Source organism: Schistosoma haematobium, chromosome 1 (assembly GCF_000699445.3).
Source record: "Schistosoma haematobium chromosome 1, whole genome shotgun sequence".
Classification (NCBI taxonomy): domain Eukaryota; kingdom Metazoa; phylum Platyhelminthes; class Trematoda; order Strigeidida; family Schistosomatidae; genus Schistosoma; species Schistosoma haematobium.
In genome coordinates this window covers 53,317,693-53,333,669 of record NC_067196.1, presented here as the reverse complement: position 1 = coordinate 53,333,669, position 15,977 = coordinate 53,317,693, and positions in this window count along the sequence as shown.

Sequence of the window (15,977 nt, the reverse complement as noted above, 5' to 3'; positions counted from 1 at the left end):
TACTATTGATGGCAAACCTCTTCCACGCGTTCAAGAGCATAAAGACTTAGGAGTAGTATTAAGTCATGACTTAAAAACAACTACGCATTGCAAAGCAGCCGCTGTCAAAAGTTTTCGTGCGTTATGGTCACTTCGCCGAGCGTTCAAATCTTTTGACGAGGAAACGTTTCGAATTTTATATCCCATATATGTAAGACCACATTTAGAGTACTGTATCCAAGCAGCTAGCCCGTGTCTAGTAAAGGATACTGACTCCCTTGAGCGTGTCCAGCGTGTGGGAACGAAATTAGTGAAGGGTCTTTGTAAACTCCCTTACGATGGGCGTTTAAAACGCCCAAATCTTTTCCCCTTGTTGTATCGTAGGACACGAGGTGACCTTATACTGTCATTTCGTATCTTTAATTATGATTTGGGTGTTAATATATCTTAACTTTTTGCTCCCTCCAGCACTAATAATCTCCGAGGTCATAGCAATAAAGTTTATAAACCACGATCTAATAAACTTAAAGTGTGGTCCCATTTTTCTCATCGAGTAGTCAATGATTGGAACGCCTTACCCGAACAAGTGGTATCAGCCCCATCAGTGAATACTTTCAAGGAGAAGCTGGACCTTCACTGAAAAGCAATGTGTCAGGATTAATACAGGTTCACCAACCTACTATCCTTATTACTGAAGACTGATATGAGAATTTTGAGAAAGTGGTTTAAAGCCGACGACTCATTGTCTGGTGTCTGTTTGATGTATTAAAACAAGACCTGAAATTCGATAGACTATTCATGACCATAAGTCTTTATTTCATAAAAATTAATAGATATTTATTGTAATTTAATATTTTAAGGTTTGAAAATCCAATGGAGATGAAATGTCATTCTGGCAAAATGCGCTACGCATATTTTGAGGATTTTCCCAAAAGCCTAGGGATTTCCTCAAAATTTCCCCAATGTTGGGAGTTCGAGATAAGAGTGTATACTTATTTGCCTTCAAACGCGTGCTGTGAGCTGGGATCTGTCCACCACTATGACAAGTAACCTTCTTTTCAACAGTTGATATTGTAGCGATAAATAAATCCCCAAAATAAATAGCTCTGTAAGTTTTCGACATCGGATGCTGACCAGATTAGTTTTAATGGACTCACCTAGCTGAAGGTCCTCGGTCATGCATCCGCACCAGATCACATGTGGGGACGCCGTGCTCAACATCTACTGCAATCGCTAGCCAGACTAGATCAGACAATTCCGATATATTGGCAATCGTCGAATACAACTTCTGATCTCCTCGATTCTGTCTTTTGGTTTCTCTTGGTGGGTACGAGTTTTAATAGAAGGTGTTACTGGTAAAAGCGTTGTCAACCACTGAATACCTGTGCCATCTACATTGGTGAGCCCAACTAAGGAAACACAACCTATTATTGTTAATCCTTATTTCCACCTTAACCTCCTCAATCGATTTTTATTTGTGTAAACCCACTATTCTAATAGTCCTCTGATTAATGCTCACATGTATTATCGTAATGTTATATTGATTAGTTCTCATAACATACTAGCTCAATCGATAGTAAAAACTGGTCGACTCTATTAACTAATTAGCTTAGATGATTTGTTAACAAGCTGTAATAGCATTTACATGCTTCAGCGACATAGTCTTGTTTAAACACCAAGCTCTAGCAAATATGACCTGTAAATAACGTAAATATAAATTGACTAGCAACCTAAGCAAGGACTAAATAGTTATCGGGATCAAATTCTTAGTGCTCCTCTACTTAACACCTCATCCTGTTTTAAACTATGCACTATCCTGTATTATATTTTCTTCCGACCACTGCCTGCTTAATTTCATATTTTTGAGTTCCATTGCCAAACAACAAGGATAACACTTCTTCAAAAACATACGGTGAGTTTCAGCTATAAGTTTTCTGCAATCATAAGGTCGTTTTAGATGGCTCGTTCAATGGCGACCACACAATTACCTGGATTCATTCGATTGGTCTGATCCGAGCGAGTGTCAAAAACCTCAACAGCATCAAGCACCCTGGAATTATTTGCCATACTGCATGTTTTATTCTGGATACTTTTGGATCATTACTACTCCTCACGAATGGCTTTATATATGTCGTCCACTGAATAATCTAATTTTCAAAAATAACCCAGGCGAGTTCAACTATTTTACTTAATGATTTTTTTACTTAACATGTATATGTTTTTCAGTTGCTTTTACCATATATTTGTAAATGTCCCTAGGCTAAATGCAGTAACTTCTTATGGAATGCTTATAACGCGACATATTCCTACCTGAAGTTTCATAAGCAGTCTTAACTTTAAAATCATTTCTCTGATCATGTTCATTATTTTTAAATTGTCATATACGTCAACAGCCTGCATATTAACCTGGCCCGTACATGAGTTGCACTGTATCTTCATGTCTTCTAAATTTATAAATCATCTGGACCACCTTTATCATTTATCAATAAACCCATCATAGTCGTTGTCGCTAGTCGTATTTGGGTTTATGGATTGGTTTATCATATTAGCAGCCTAAAATGCGAACATAGTTTAGATAGTAAGATTAAAAATTTAGGTACTAGCAACTGCACTAGTAAAATAACTAAATCCTAGGGCAGTTTTTGGCTAAACAAATGTTTAACATCAAAACTCCGAGGCCTATTAAAATTAACGCTAGACGAATACTTTCAAATTGAAATTTATAATATAATAAGGTAGCTATGATTCTTTAACGTTATAAATTTCTGATAATTTCAAATCACCTAAAGCAACAATATCTATTTTTTTCCATTGACTAATTGTCAATCAACACTATGAGTAGTTAAACATAATAGTTTAAGGATATCGTCATAAAGTATTGTCATGACTTGACAGTCACGTAATATGATTGATAATATTAATGAAACTATTAACAAAATCGGTCAGCAAATTGACTTATAATTATCAATAAATAGTGTTTTCTCGGTATCTTCATCCATAGCAGATGACTACAGTATGTTTCTCTACCAGTTGCTCAATCAGTAAATATCTCAAATACTTGTCAGGCTAATTGGCGGTTTAGCGACACAGCCATGCATGCAAATAATCAGTATAAGCAGTCGAGCAAATCTCCTGCAAACTGAAAACATCAATGTCGAATTTACCCCAACACTGACTAAGGTTCAAGCCATTATCATAGACATGAGTTGGGAGTGTACTCCCCCTGGTTACAACTTATGTACTCCCTGATAATCACATGAGCATAACTCACGGTTAATCGTCTTGTAAAAACTTGAAGATGGCACATGTATTCAGTGGTTGACAACGCTTTTACCAGTAACACCTTCTATTAAAACTCGTACCCACCAAGAGAAACCAAAAGACAGAATCGAGGAGATCAGAAGTTGTATTCGACGATTGCCAATATATCGGAATTGTCTGATCTAGTCTGGCTAGCGATTGCAGTAGATGTTGAGCACGGCGTTCCCACATGTGATCTGGTGCGGATGCATGACCGAGGACCTTCAGCTAGGTGAGTCCATTAAAACTAATCTGGTCAGCATCCGATGTCGAAAACTTACAGAGCTATTTATTTTGGGGATTTATTTACCGCTACAGATCACTCTACCCATTAGTGGGGTAGTGATGACTCTAAGACGGCCAGTCAGAAGTTTAAACCCAACGAGTTTGTCGTTGGTAAACACTCTTCTGATAGCTTGCTAAGTTTAGCAGCGTCTGGTCGTCTTTCCCTACTATATAGGACCATGAAGTACAGTATAGTAAAAAAAGAAAAAGTGCAATGAAAATTTCGGCTCCTCGTAGACTTCGTCGTTCTTTTCCAGCCGTCCTGGAAAAGAAAGAAGAAAATGTAGGTCCATGTCGAAATACACTCGTACGCGCGTGAAAACAAAATGCCGGCGAAAAAAGTGGAAAATGAACCCATATACACGTTATATCGTTAAAAAAAAGGATTTTTGCAATGTTTTTTTCAAATGAAAATATAAATATATAAGCATATTAAAATTGTTTTTTTAAAAAAAACAATCATATTACATATGGTAAAAAGAAAAATCGAGATATTATAAAATGCCAAGTAGTGCCTTACGTGCAATAATTGTTTAAATGTTCTGGAAATCTTACTCTTCTGCCAGAACGCGTTGTTTTAGGTTTATTTTCGAATACTGTCACAGTATCATCGTGCGTGTTGGTTGTCGGGTGAGGTATTACAAGTGTCGGAGTCTTGTCGTTCGATTGTACCGAAGGAAAGTCGACGTGGTTAAGATTTCCTTCTAAATACGCTGCTTTGAGACAATCGATGCTGATCCTATCGTTTGTTCCGTTCTTATCGATTATATGGTACTTCGGTTCGCGTTGAAAAACTTTGAAACGTCCTTCATGTGCCTATTCAAAAGGTCGTCGATGCGAGTCCCGACGTACGAAGACGTGTGTAGTATATCGTAAGTCAGGTTGAACAAAAGCATCAGTTGATTGCGGTCGAGTGTAAACAGGTTTAACTGAACGCGTTGCGTCTGTAAGCCTGTTCGTGTAGTATGTTAGATCCATGTTCATTGAAGAGGATGAAGGATCCACGAATTCTCCTGGAAGTCGAAGTGTCGTTCCATAAACGAGTTGAGCCGCAGTGTATCCAATGTCAGCTTTACTGCATTGCAAATATCTAGTAAGACGAGTGTAAGAGCGTCGGTCCACTGCGAAACGTTTGCAGCCGAAGTTTGCCACCCATCGTTCGACGAAGGCGCGGGCCACTGTTTCAGTGGTAATGTCCTTGGTAGGTATTGCTTCTGGCCATCGAGTGAAACGGTCGACGCAGGTTAAGAGATAAGAATATCCATTTGAATCTGGTAACGGTCCTACCAAATCCAGATGAACATGGTCGAAACAAGCGTCGGGAGTTTTAAATGAGCCTAGGGGACATTTATTGTGTCCGATATCCCTAGATGTTAGGCAGCTGACACAGGAGCGTGCCCACTCCCTCACGTCTTTATTCATTCCAGGCCAGCAAAACCGTTCTGCTATAAGCTTGATGGTTGCACGGAAACCTGGATGAGAAAGTTTGTGCAACGTATTGAAGACGTTGCGTCGATAATGTTTAGGCACGATTGGGCGATCCCTACTTGTAGATGTGTCACAAAGTAAGGTTTCCTTACCTGTTCCCATCTGTTTGATACGAAACTTGAGGGTTGTAGACGATAACTCGTGCTGAAGATCACTGTCTTCTTTTTGAAGCTCGGCGAGTTTAAGGAGGTCGATTCCTTGGAAACTGTTCAAGGTAGTTGTGCGAGACAAGGCGTCTGCAACTACATTGTTTGCTCCAGAAATATGTTGAATATCTGAAGTAAACTGCGAAATGTAGTCCAGTTGCCGAGACTCACGGGGAGAGTACTTGTCTGAAGGAGAGCTTAACGAGAAAGTGAGCGGTTTATGGTCCGTGAAAAGAGTGAATTCACGGCCTTCGATATAGTGTTGGAAATGCCGTACAGCACAATACATAGCTAGGAGTTCCCTACCGAATGTCCTGTACCTTGATTCGGTGTCTAGCGACCGTCTAGAGAAAAATGCCAAGGGTTGCCAGGAGTTGTTAATTCACTGTTGTAAGACGCCACCGATTGCCGAGTCCGATGTGTCTACTGCGATACTAATGGGTGCTTCGGTGTCCTGATGTGCGAGCATTAATGCTTTAGCAATCAGTTCCTTAACTGTGGAGAAGGCTTTTCGTGCGGTGTCGTTGAAATCAATCGATTTTGCATTTCCACGAAGTTGGTCGGTCAGAGGTTTCATGAGTAACGTGCATTCAGGTATGAATCGTCTATAGAAACTTACGAGGCCGTTAAACGTTCGTAGTTGCTTGATCGTGGTCGGTTCTGGGTAATCCAGAATTGCCGCCACATTGATCGTAAGGGGTCGGATACCTTGAGCGTCGATAGTGTGTCCCAGAAAGTCTAATGAGTCGGTCCCAATTTGGCATTTCTGAACGTTTACAGTAATGCCATGCTTTTGTAGTCGTTCGAAAACAAGATCCAGATACTTGAGATGTGTTTCTCTGTCCGGACCTGCGATTAGGCAGTCGTCAACATACGCGTGTACGAAGTTGAGACCTCGGAAAACGTCGTCTATGAATCTTTGGAATGTTTGAGCAGCATTTCGTAGATCGAAAGGCATTCGCAAAAATTCATAGAGTCCGAAGGGAGTTATGATAGCTGTTTTCGGTATGTCGTCAGTAGCCATAGGGATTTGGTTATACGCTTTAACCAAGTCGATTTTCGAAAAGACAGTTTTACCTCTCAAGGTAGCTGTCAAATCGTGAATGTGAGGCAACGGGTAACGATCGGGAATGGTTTTCGCATTCAATCGCCGATAGTCACCAGTTGGACGCCAATCGTTGCTGTCCTTTTCAGGGACCATGTGCAACGGAGATGCATATGGGCTACTTGACGGTCTTATGATTCCTAAGTCTATCATATGGTCAAACTCGTTTTTCGCCAACCTTAACTTCTCGGGAGCTAGTCGTCGTGCTTTAGAAAATACAGGTGGTCCTGTAGTCGTGATGTGATGTGTAACGTTGCTAGTTACACACGGTAGTTTCGGTTGCGTCTGTTGTATCCCAGGATACCTATCGAGTAGTGGTTGATAGAATGGGTCTATCGTGTGCTTAATTGTGACTGGGGATAATCTGCAACCAGAAAAAGAAGTTACGCAAACGGATAAATTAGTGTTTCCGTCTACTAGCCTCCGTTTGCGAGTATCGATGATTAGATTATGGTGTTGTAGAAGGTCCATACCAATAATTGGCATAGAAACATCTGCAACAACGAAGATCCAGTGAATGGGTTTGCGTAAACCCACGCTACGGTAAACGTACCTTTTGCCGTACGTAGCGATCGGTTTTCCGTTTGCCTCCTGTAAGTTTAAAGCCGATTCGTGAAGTCAGTCGTCAGAATTCGCTGGGAGAACTCTAACTTCTGCGCCAGTGTCGACGAGGTAGCGAACTCTCGTTGTCACATCTGTAACGTATAACAGACGGCTGTGTTCGCCGGCTACGGTTGCCGTTAACGCGTGCCGGCTTGAAAGTTTCCCGAGTTGTTTTTCGAGTCAGTAGGTTGTGAGTTGGGAAAATTGCAGGGTTTTCTGCAATTTCTGGAAGACTTTCCATACTGGTTATGATACCAGCACCAGTCAGGATTATCCGTCTCTCGTGGTCTAGAGACAGATAGCTTACGTGAAATGCTTCCACGTGGTGGGTGTGAGCGCTTACGGTCGTTGCGAAAATTAAGATAACGCATAAGTGTATGACATAACTCGGTTATGTCATTCTGAGTCGTTTGAGGCTTTTCTCTGACTGAAAATACCTCGGTAGTAGAAGATTTCGTAGTTTCTAGGATACGATCGGCAGATGCAGCCACCTCGTCTAAGGCGTTGTTCTGAGACGAGACCAGAACCGCTTGCACCTGTTGGGAAAGTTTAGACAAGAAAAGTTGTTTGAATAAACCTTCGTCGAAAGTTTTTGGGCCTATTACCTCTCTTATTCTTTGCAACATGTCCGTCGCAGAACCATGCTGCAGGTCTATGTTATTAAAGAAATGATCTAACCTTTGTCGATTGGTTAGGTCTCCTCGTTTAAGAATCGAAAGTTTTAAGGTTTCGTAAGGTTAAGAAACATCACTAGTAAACATACTAGGTGTTACGTACCTGTTGAATTCGCGCGGTAATGCCTTGACTACTGCGGGGAATTGTGTGCGTGTCGTTCACGACGTGCTCGTGGAAGTCGGCTTCTGCTTAGCAGAATCAGGCTTCGATATTGTCAGGCCAGAAGGGCATGAGTTGGAACGAGGGTGGGGACATGGTCTTAATCTTAAATACTTTAGGAGTTTGTTCGGTCATGATGAAATATGAAGTACGCTAATGAACGAGGGGAAAATATATATATATATATCCAGGAAAAAACACAAAAAAAATCACAATGTATAAAATATAAGAAATAAGGCAATAATATATAAAAATCCCAAAAAGGAACAGACTCACAGTTGCAACTAGGTGCACGAGATCACGTCGGTCTCACCAATGAAGGATGACACAGGTGTTCAGTGTTTGACAACGCTTTTACCAGTAACACCTAATATAGTTTGTACCCACCGAGAGAAATCAAAACACAGAGTCGAGGAAATCGAAAGAGTGTATTTGGCGATTACCAATATATCGGAATTTTCTGATCTAATCTGGCTAGCGATTGCGGTAGATGTTGGGTACGGCGTTACCAAACGTGATCTGGTGCGGATACCTGACCGAGTGCCTTCAGCTAGATGAGTCCACTAAAACATATGGTCAGCATCCAATGTCGAAAACTTACAGGGCTATTTATTTTGTGGATTTATTCACCGCTACAATCTATTGGGCTACCAAATAATAGGCATGAATATTAACTAAAACATATTCACACTTCTACTCCTTATTGAACCATTCCATCTATTTGCCGACGACGCACATTCGCCTTTCAAGTCATTTATGATTCCCTCCAAATGACCTTCATGTTTGATACTTGTGATTAACTCACTATATCGTAAATCATCTGGTTTCTTCAACCGCATTGATTACCCGAAGTTATATCATACCCGCAAAGCAAATGGTTATGTAAACAAAGTGTATCATGTGAGATATTTCATCAGTGAGTGAAAGGAGCGTGTTAAGAAATTACTTTTGATGGTGCTTTAATTATGCTCTATAAGGATCATGGCATTTATGTTAAGAATTTTTCGCTTATAGCTGAGCTACGCTGAACTTGTCCGGCAATAACAAAAGTGTTATATCTAATTAACAAGGCCATAAATTGTAAATAATATGGTTTTGAGGTTAGATTTGTGTGTCTTAAATGTATTTGAATGAAATCGAGTGTAGATTTGGTATGATAACTAGACGTATTCGAAGTTTTGTGTTTACTAGGAATTCCCGAAATAATGAAATTTAGGGCAGGTAGAACTAGATGATCATAAACGAACGTATTGTACTTGGAATACGTAATAATCAGGGAATGAAATACAAATGAGTTATTATTTAGCATAAATACCACATTTCGCTCAGTTAGTCGTTTACAATCTATGTACTAAGTTTGATAATCTTTCAGTAACCTCGTCCTAATCACCCGCCTTCCGTAATTTTCACAGCATTTATTTAGAATAATTGTATTTCTCCCAAATCCCAGCTTAGGCTGGTTGTGTAAACTTCCTGCACGATTTTTTGTGTTGTTTCTTAATCCCAGTATGACTATGTTGAATGCAGCTGAAGATGTGCAAGTACTCGGAGTTTGACAACGTATTAACCAGCAACACCTTTATAATCGAAATATATCAACCCAGTGAAATCAGAAGTCAGGAATGAAGGAGTTTGAAGATTTATTTTGAATTTTATCGGTATGTCGAATGAACGTTTTGTCTAATCTGGCTAATGGTTGAAACGGATGTGTAGCACGACATACCCACTCGTAATCTGGTGCGGATACGTGACAGCGTCTCCAGCTAGATGTGTCATTTAAAACTAATGAGGTCAGGACCAAATGCGGAAGCCTTACAGGATTATTGGTTTCGGGGATTTATTCACTACAACACATTAAATCATCTATGTTTCTTACTCATCCAGCAAAAACTAACGTTTCTACCGATATTCATGTTCGCACATTTGTCATTTCAAAATTTTGAAAGATGCTTGTCGGTTTTATGAAACCTGTCTGCGCACACACATTTTTATTGTTTTCATAAAGTTCTTAGTCTTTTTGCATGCAACTGAACAGACACGAGGGACGCATGAAATAATTTTGAGTGTCTCACTTGTCATTACAGATGCAAAGTTTGTGGCTCAGACATAAGTTATCATGAGAATTTACATTTGTTCATATTTGATACTATCATTTTGAATCTTTTCAGTGTCCGGATCTAGTTAATTATTCTTCAATAACTTTTTGAAACAAGCATTATTGGACGTCGTATTTCATTTTACCTGCAATGAAAAAATAAAACGATTTGTAACCATGTACATTTGATTATCTGCACTTTTTATTGCCAACTGCATTGGAATATAGTTTGTATTCAACCGACTTTATTGAAGCATATGGCCGATATTCAATTGGGATCCTCAACCTATTGTACCAACAGCCTTAATATCGACTTGACCCTGTAAATTACTCGCTTTAAACTCATATAGCCTGACAAACCATGTATTATATAAAACTCGCCTTTGGTAACTTTGTATAATAAACTCGTGGTCATTAGCTGTCATGGTTTTGACGTGTTTACATCAAGTTACATACATACTTCGCCACTTCATAAAGACTTGACTCAACGATCATTATCTTCTAAGTTATTTTCAGTTCATTATCAATAACATGTAGAGACCAAATTCCATGAGTCATATATTCTTTTTCAAGTGAATAGTTATGTTACCTGATTACTGACGCCTGTTACACCTCGTCGAGGAACATAGGTCAACCACCAACATTCTCCATTCAATCCCTTCCGGTTATTTACAGTTGCCAATCATTCTTTGTTCCTTGGTCTTCCAGTCTTCCTCTCCCTTCAAGATTCCAAGTTGGCGCTTATCCCGTGATGCAGTTTGGTGATTCTCTCAATGTATGTGCTGTCCAACTCCAACATTGTTCTCTACCACAGTTGGTTGTTGCCGATGGTATCCAACCAACGGATAATGAGTATGTTGAGCAGGCAATTGCTTATAAGAAATTGTACCATATCGATGATGGTTGCGGTAGTTCCACAAATTTAATCTCCACGTAGTAGAACTGTCTTGACGTTCGTATTGAAGATTCTGACTTTGATATTTGTTGAAAGTTGTTTTGAGTTCCGTAAGTTCTTCAATCGCAGAACTGATATTCTTGCTTCACCAATCCATGCCTTTACATCAGTATCACATCATTATTGTCCGTCAATGATGCTGGGTGGGTAGTTACGTGAATGTTTCCGTCTCTTCCAAAGTTTCTCCATCAAGTGCGGTTGAGTCTGTTTTTGAGGATCTTGTTTCTTCCCTTGTGTGTGTTGAGGCTTACTGATTCAGAGGTTGCTGCTACATTGGTCGTCTTCATCTGCATTTTTTCATGCGTATAGCCTAGAAGATCTAGGTGATCTGTGAAGTTCAAATCGTCTAGTTGCATGCAAGTTGTCCATTGTATTCCGGTCTTCCAAACTGTCTGGACATTCCATGTGCATATATTAATTTTTGCTCTGTTTGTTATAGGGGGCGTCGACCTGGTGAATTTCAAAGAATCTCGGCTCTCACCATGAGGTGTCATAATCCTCCTCAACAGAGGTCCCTCAACTTCCAAGTCGGAGTTAAAAATGTTTTGATTTGTTTAATCTGGTTGGCGCTTTTTAGTAAGGCTGTTTTCATAGAATGTGGTGGTTAACTTCCTGTTCAACTCTCCTCCTTCACCCATGTTTGAGAAAATCAGAAGCCTTAGAAGAGCTTAAGGCGGAGTTGAATAGTTATGTATTAAATTCTAAGTCGAAACTCTTATATCATTACATAGTAAACATGCTCTAGTAACTGACTTGCCACCGGTAGACTTCGTTCCGTACGGATCCATTGCCGAATACCTTGAACGACACCTTCGTGCTCTCTTCAGTTTCTACGGGCTTGTTACGCCATCGAGAGATGTAAATGACGACAGTCAGTCAGCAACAACGTAAAACTTCGTACGTACGTACATCAGTTCGAGTTGCCACACCACCTTAACACAGAGATGCAGTTGTCGATTCAAATCCCGTAGTGGTAGAGGTAGCAAGAGTATAAGCAGTAATCGGGAAGATTAGGGTTTGGAGATGTTATTTAAAGAGTATAATACAGTGAAATAAATTTGGGAAGAGAAAAAAAAGACAAGGAGGAATAAGGAGATCAAAATTTGGGAGAACACAAAGAGTGTATGCACCTGCGCCATTGCAAACGATTTTGAGCCATGTCATTCAGGGTCTCTAACCATCGGTTGCTATCATCTCGTGGTCCCCAACCAGGTAGTCTACGCCTGCCAACATGACTCAGTCCACTTGTCAGTGACTTCATGGACTTGTGCCATGTTTTGGTTTGGCCGCCCCTAGCTTTCTTCCAACCTACTCCTATACCATTGAACATCGCACGTCGAGGCAGTCGGTCGTTGGGGATACGTAACACGTGTCCCAGCCATCTCAACTGATCAAGTTTCACTACTCCATCAATTGATTTGCCATCCTTACCTAGTACCCGTTTTCTAACAACTGCGTTACTTACTCGATGGTCCCAGGATATACGAGCAATGTTTCGAAGACACCTATGATCGAATACTAGTAACCTACGAATATCCTCAACTCTTACCGGCCATGTTTCACTGCCATAAAGTAGGACGGGACGAACTGCTGCGCAGTAAACACGTCCTTTGGTTGATAGACGGATATCTCGCCTACGTCATAAATGACGCAAGTTGGCAAAACCTAGTCGAGCCTTCCGTATCCGTGCTGAGATTTCGTCACACACCAGACCACAAGGGCTGATGAGACTTCCAGGATAAGTGAAGCGGTCGACACACTCAACTACTTCACTCCCTATCACTAGTTCGGGTGTCGATGTAACCCAATCCTGAAGCAACATTTTGCATTTCGAGGGAGAGAATCGCATCCCGAACATGCTTGCATTGTTGCTTAGAGTGGTCAGAAGACTACATTTTGTCAGCGTCTTCACCAAATAAAACTATGTCATCAGCATACTCTAAGTCAACAAGTGAACCTCTCGGTAGAAGTTCAATCCCTGGAAATTTAGATGAGGAGAGTGTTATCTCTAAAAGTACGTCAATGACAAAGTTGAACAAGAATGGGGAGAGTGGGCAGCCCTGACGAACACCACTTGAGGTAATCAATTCTGATGACAGTTCGCCATAAGCTCTCACTCGACCAGTTGTGTTCGAGTAGAGAGCCTGTATGAGATTAATGTACTTCTTTGGTACTCCTTTCAGTGACAAACACTGCCATAGAACCTTACGATCAACAGTCAAATGCCGCCTTAAGGTCGAGAAATACTACCATTGTGGGGCGTCTGAATGTGTGTCTGTGTTCTAGAACCTGACGTAGTGTGAATATCTGATCTACACAACCACGTCCAGGTCGAAAATCGGCCTGGTTTTCTCTAATCTGCCCTTCATGAGCTGTGATTAGGCGTCGAAGTATTATTGAAGCTAATATTTTAGACACTATATTTGTCAAACTGATTTCTCTGCGATTGTCACAAGAGGACTTTTGTCCTTTCTTATAGACTGGCACAATCAGTGATTGAGACCAGTCAGATGGGATTACGTCCAGTTCCCAAATTCTACCTAAGACCTCGGTTAATCTCATTGCTAATACTGGACCACCATCCTTAAAAATCTCAGGAGTAAACCTGTCAGGGCCTGCTGCTCTCCCTCGCTTCAGATTTCCTATGGCTTTTTCAACTTCGTAAAGGGACGGAGGACCTACACTAACTTGCTATTCAGGTTGACTGGAGATCGTGGGAAACCGAAGTGTGGCTGAAGGCCAGTTGAGCTGATCCCTAAAGTGTTCTGCCCATCGATCCAATCTCCTGGATTGAGAATGTATAATATGTCCATCTTTCTCTGAGAGTGTTTCACTAACGGTCGGGTTCCTAATTCCGGTTTCCTTAACAAGTTTGAACAATTGTCTGCTATTACCTTGTAGATCACCAACGTAGATGATCTATGTCGAAACGATTGGAGGCCGACTCGAGTTAGACGTGAATAGTGTGACGAACCAACTAACGTCGAAGTCACACCTCGTGGTCAGCACCTTACGTGGACTACCCCCATTGACGTAACAAGGTACTATAGATGCTTTGAAGACTGTACAACACAAAGGACGTTATTACAGAAATATATTAGTTAAGGTAGATACAGGCGAAAGTAAGACCACTGCCGCATGGGCCAGTCCATGGCGTATGATTAACTAATGCGCGTTGCTTGTACATGACCTTGGCAGGGAGCGATGATCTGTTCGACATTCAGTGATCCAACTGCCGGATGATTTGGCTAGGGCTCAGTGACATTTCACTGGCCCTACAATACTCCCCACCAGATTCAACGGCCGTTTGAATCTGTACCAAACATGTTGGGAGCAGTCGCGCGCCAGAGAGTGCCAAACGAATATTATAAATCCTCCAGGTATTGCTTATCTGTAAAACAAATGGAAAGGAGGCGGCAGAAACTGGTCGGGAAACAGCGAGTCATAATATGTTAGTAGGACGTTGCTTAAACGTAAATTGATCAACCATAGAAATAATGAAAAGAACAAAACGTTTTATTGTTCTATCAAGTCGCGCTGAAATATATAGCCTTGAAAAGTAATTCGGTTCCTCCGATGACAAACGTTAAGTCTGCCGCAAAAGTAATGATGCTATAGCGATAGTAGGATAAGTGTATTATCAATCGATATCCATATTTGTACTGTCATTAGTTTAAAGTTGTAAGTCGGACAGTGTCGTTGACAGCTATTAATTAGTGTCAAATTCTAGTTATATCTATATCTAACAGACTAACCGTAAGTACAGAAGTATAACAGTGAAGAGTGGTCGTGATTTCGTTGTGCGAAGCTATTGACCAACTTGTAGTCACAGTTTGAAAAGTCGATGACTGCTGTTACAGTCAGTAAGGGTTGAAGGCTACAAATCGACAGCAAAAGGTGGCACGATGAAGTCTCTAAAAGATGATAAACGGTGAATGCTGCGTGTTTGTTCGGTTAGTGAACAGAAAAATATCGAAAAGAACATAAGAAACCAAGAGTGTCACTCTGGACTCATGTCAATGATACCCGTGAAAAACGCTGTCAGTGTTGGGATAGAGGCGACAATATCGTTTTCAGTTTGCAGGAGATTCGCTCGACTGCATAAACTGATGATTCGCGCGAATGATATTGTCGTCAGACCACCAATTGAACTGGACAGGTTGTAAATCGTCGAGTAGTTGAACAGCCGATTGATTTACCGGAATCATCTGTTAAATAACAGCCACGAGGAAACAATACTTCATAAAATGAAGTACGACATCGAAGTAGAACAACTACAATAGTTCAGATGTGTTACAATGTCAAGTCTAAATAACATCGTTCTTACGTATACTGACAGTTGCACTGAACGTTCGTTTAAGCATTATTAGCGTAACAGTTGGATGTGTGAATAAAAACATATACGAAAACTATGGTTGGGTTCGTGGAGAATTTTCGAGGACGTTTAGATATTTTCCAAACCCGTATCGCATGTAAATAAACCGAAAATAGAATCAAAATGACTGTCGTGTAATAAGGAAGTCGAGCCATGATTTAATGTGTGAATTAATAGCAAATACAAGGGGTATAATAAACATTAATTAAAATGGTAACCACCAATGTAACTAAGGTTTAGAGGGTCCAGGTAACGTGGCCATTTCGTAAAAGGCTGATACAAAGAGCTTATTACCTAGCGTTAAGTGACATATTAAGTACGACAACGTGTGCACTTGGGACATGGACTAAGCGTGCTCGTGTACATGCAATATGTTTTACCACAGTATGTCGACTAACGAGTCATAAATGTACATGATTTCGACTAAAACTTGACGGCAGTGACAGAATATATGACTAGTTTACGTGAAAGCAACTACGAAATGTTATCACGCATCATAAATATAGTACGAAATAATCTAATGAAATTATGAAACTCGCCTGGGTTACTCTTACCTCTAAGTAATGAAGATATGAAGTAGGCAGTAGTTTGAATCTGGATTATGTACGAGGTACTGTTGATTAAATTTTTCGATTAACACAGCATTGTAGACTGAATTTGTATAAGTCCAGAATTAATTTAAGCCGAATACATAGCATTACCTGACGAACAGTCTAAACGAGATCTAAGATCGCAGGAAATTTATAGTTCAAACTCACCGTAAATTTCTAGCATTCGTATCCTCTGTTTGGCCATGGAACTCAGCGATTGGA